A 4,568-nucleotide genomic window follows, 5' to 3' on the forward strand; every position below is an offset into this window, starting at 1 on the left:
TGTGTGTTCTTTTCTTTTCTGGCCAAAGTAACAAGATGGAGAAATTCACCTCAAAAGTAAGAACAGGAAATAGAACTCAGAAAAAGGGGATCCTTGGGTAGCTCAGCAGTTTTGCACCTGCCTTCGGCCCAGGGTGTGATCCTGGAGTCCGGGGATCGAATGCCACGTCATGCTCCCTGCATGGAGCCTGCTACTCTCTCCTCCTGTGTCTCTGCCTCTCTCTCTCTCTCTCTCTCTCTCTCTCTGTCTATCATGAATAAATAAATAAATAAATAAATAAATAAATAAATAAATAAATAAAAACTCACAACAGGGATTTAATCAATACAGATATAAGAAGTCTGAACTAGAATTTAAAACAATGAATACGAAGAAGAAAACCAGAGCCAGAGGCATCACAATGCTGGATTTCAAGTTATACCACAAAGCTGTGATCATCAAGACAGTGTGGTACTGGCACAAAAACAGACACATAGATCAATGGAACAGAATAGAGAACCAGAAATGGGCCCTTAACTCTATGGTCAAATAATATTCGACAGAGCAGGAGACACTATCCACTGGGAAAAGGACAGTCTTTTCAATAAATGGTGCCGGAAAATTGGACAGCCACATGCGGAAGAATGAAACTAGACCACTCTCTTACACCAGACACAAAGAGAAACTCAAAATGGACGAAAGATCTAAATGTGAGACAAGATTGCATCAGAATCCTAGAGGAGAACATTGGCAGCACCCTTTTTGGACTTGGCCACAGCAACTTCTTGCAAGATACATCTATGAAGGCAATGGAAACAAAAGCAAAACTGAATTATTAGGGCTTCATCAAGATAAAAATCTTCTGCACAACAAAAGAAACAATCAACATCCCTAAAAGACAACCTACAGAATGGGAGAAGATATTTGCAAATGATGTATCAGATCAAGGGCTAGTATCCAAGATCTATAAAGAACTTATTAAACTCAACAGCAAAGAAACAAACAATCCAATCATTAAATGGGCAAAAGACATGAACAGAAATTTCACAGAGGAAGGCATAGACATGGCCAACAAGCACATGAGAAAATGCTCTACATCACTTGCCATCAGGGAAATACAAATCAAAACCACAATAAGATACCACCTCACACCAGTGAGAATGGGGAAAATTAAAAAGGCAGGAAACAAGAAATGTTGGAGAGGATGCGGAGAAAGAGGAACTCTCTTACACTGTTGGTGGGAATGTGAACTGGTGCTGTCACTCTGGAAAACTGTGGAAGTTCCTCAGAGTTAAAAATAAAGTTACCCTATGACCCAGCAATTGCACTGCTGGGGATTTACCCCAAAGATACATATACAGTGAAACACCAGGACGCCTGCACACCAATATTTATAGCAATGTCCACAACAGCCAAACTGTGGAAGGAGCCTCAGTGTCCATGGAAAGATGAATGGGTAAAGAAGATGTGATCTAGGTATACAATGGAATATTGCTCAGTCATTAGAAACTATGAATACCCACCATTTGCTTCGATGTGGATGGAACTGGAGGGTATTATGCTGAGTGAAGTAAATCAATCGGAGAAGGACAATCGTTATATGGTTTCACTCACATGGGAAATATAAAATATAGTGAAAGGTATTAAAGGAGAAAGGAGAGAAAATAAGTGCGAAAAATCAGAGCAGGTGACAAAACATGAGAGACTCCTAACTCTGGGAAACAAACAAGGGGTAGTGGAAGGGGAGGTGGGTGAGGCAATGGAGTGACTGGGTGATGGGCACTGAGGGGGCACTTGACAGGATGTGCACCGGGTGTTATACTATATGTTGGCAAATCGAACCCCAATAAAAATATACAAAAATTTTTAAAAAATAAAAATTAAAAGAAATAAAATTAAATACTTAAAAAACAAAAATAAATAAAAATACATAAATAGAAAAAATAAAACGATGAATACAAGGATACTAACAGGGCTTGAAAAAAACACAGAAGACACTAGAGAATCCTTTACTGCAGATATAAAAGAACTAACATCTAGTCAGTCTGAAATTAAAAATGTTATAGCTGAGATGCAAACCCAAATGGAGGCCATAACAGTAAGAATGGACAAAGGAAAGAGCAAATCAGTGATAGAGAAGATAAAATTATGGAAAATAATGAAGATGAAAAGAAGAGGGAAAGAAGGTAGTGGATCATAAACATAGTCTTAGGGAGCTCAGTGACTTATCAAAATGTAATGACAGTCATATCACAGGAGTCCCAGAAGATAAGAGAGTAAAAAGAGGGGCAGTAGGTTTATGTAAACAAATTATAGAAGAAAACTTTCCTAATCTGGGGAAGGACACAGACATCAAAATCCAAGAAAGAACAAAGAACTCCCATTAAATTCAACAAAAGGTGACCATCACCAGGGCATATCATAGTTAATTTCATAAAATACACAGACAAGGAAAGAATCCTGAAAGCAGCAAGGGGAAAAAACCCTTAACTTGCAAGGGAAGGCAGATCAGATTTGCAGCAGATTTATCCTCAGAAAGTTGGCAGGCCAGAAGAAAGTGGCAGGATGTATTCGACATGCTGAATGGGAAAAATATGCAGCCAAGAATTCTTTATCCAGCATACCTGTTCAGAATAGGAGAGATAAAGAGTTCCTCCAGACAAACAAAATGTAAAGGAATTTGTGACCACTAAATCAGCCCTGCAAGAAATTCTAACGGGGGCTCTGAGGAGAGAAAAAAAAAAAAGATTAAAAGCAACAAAGACTAGAAAGGATCAGAGAACCTCACCAGAAATACCAACTCCACAACTAGCACAATAGGCACTAAATTCATATCTTTCAATAATCACTCTGAATATAAATGGACTGAGTGCTCCAATCAAAAGACATAGGGGATCAAAATGAATTAGAAAACAAGATCCATCTATATGCTGCCTACAATAAACTCATTTTAGACCTAAAGACACATGCAAATTGAAAGTGAGGGGATGGGGAACCATCTTTCATGCTAATTGATGTCAAAAGAAAGCTGCAGTAGCCATACTTATATCAGACAAACTAGATTTTAAAACAAAGCCTATAAGAAGAGATGACGAAGGACACTACATCATAATAAAGGGGTCTAGCCAACAAGAAGATATAGGAATTGTAAATATTTATGCCCCCAACCAGGGAGCACCCAAATATATAAATCAATTAATAATAAATATTATTATTCAACTCACTGATAATAATACAATAATCGTAGGGAACTTGAACACCACACTTCTAGCAATGGACAGATTATCTAAGCAGAATATCAACAAGGAAATAAGGGCGTTGAATGACACACTGGACCAGATGGGCTTGACATATATATTCAGAACATTTCAACCTAAAGCAGCAGAATACACATTCTTTTCGAATGCACATGGAACATTCTCCAGAATAGATCACATACTGGGTCACAAATCAGCCCTCAACATGTACAAAAAGACTGAGATCATACTATGCATATTTTCAGACCACAACACTATGAAACTTGTAGTTAACCACAAGAAAAAATTTGGAAAGACCTCAAATGCATGGAGGTTAAAGCACATCCTACTACAGAATGAATGGGTTAACCAAGAAATTAAAGAAGAGATTTAAAGGAAAAGTCAAGTAGGTTTTCAAGGTTACCAATCCAAGTGACTGATTTTTTTTAATGTATTAAAATTTTTATTTTATTTTATTTTTTAATAAATTTATTTTTTATTGGTGTTCAATTTGCCAACATACAGAATAACACCCAGTGCTCATCCCATCAAGTGCCCCCCTCAGTGCCCGCCACCCAGTCACCCCCACCTCCTGCCCTCCTCCGCTTCCACTACCCGTAGTTCGTTTCCCAGAGTTAGGAGTCTTCCATGTTCTGTCTCCCTTTCTGATATTTCCTACCCATTTCTTCTCCCTTCCCCTCTATTCCCTTTCACTATTATTTATATTCCTCAAATGAATGAGAACATATAATGTTTACCCTTCTCTGATTGACTTATTTCACTCAGCATAATACCCTCCAGTTCCATCCAAGCCGAAGCAAATGGTGGGTCTTTGTCGTTTCTAATGGCTGAGGAATATTCCATTGTATACATAGACCACATCTTCTTTATCCATTCATCTTTCAATGGACACCGAGGCTCCTTCCACAGTTTTGCTATTGTGACTGAGTTGATAGTGGTGTCATTTAATGAGATAGGAACCCAGGAGTTGCAGCCACTTGGATGAGTGGTGATGATGATTGAGGCAGTTGGTGGGGACTTGACAAATTCTGTTTTTTAAAGCAAAAATGACTGGACAATGTCTACATAATTCCTTTTCCTTTGACTCCCAGTCAGAGACCCCATCTCTGCTCCCATTCATTTATTCAGCAAATATTTATTGAGGTTTAACTATGTGCTGAGAACTGTACTGAATGCTAGAGCTGCAGAAATAAGTGGGGTAGAAAAAGTTCCACCTGTATAGAGATGATAGGCTAATCTAGTGGGGGAAGGTATTAAAATATTATGTGATTAGGGATGCCTGGGTGGCTCAGTGGTTAAGTGTCTGCCTTTGACTCATGTTGTGATCCCAGG

The sequence above is a fragment of the Vulpes vulpes genome, chromosome X, assembly GCF_048418805.1.
Source record: "Vulpes vulpes isolate BD-2025 chromosome X, VulVul3, whole genome shotgun sequence".
Taxonomy (NCBI): Eukaryota; Metazoa; Chordata; class Mammalia; order Carnivora; family Canidae; genus Vulpes; species Vulpes vulpes.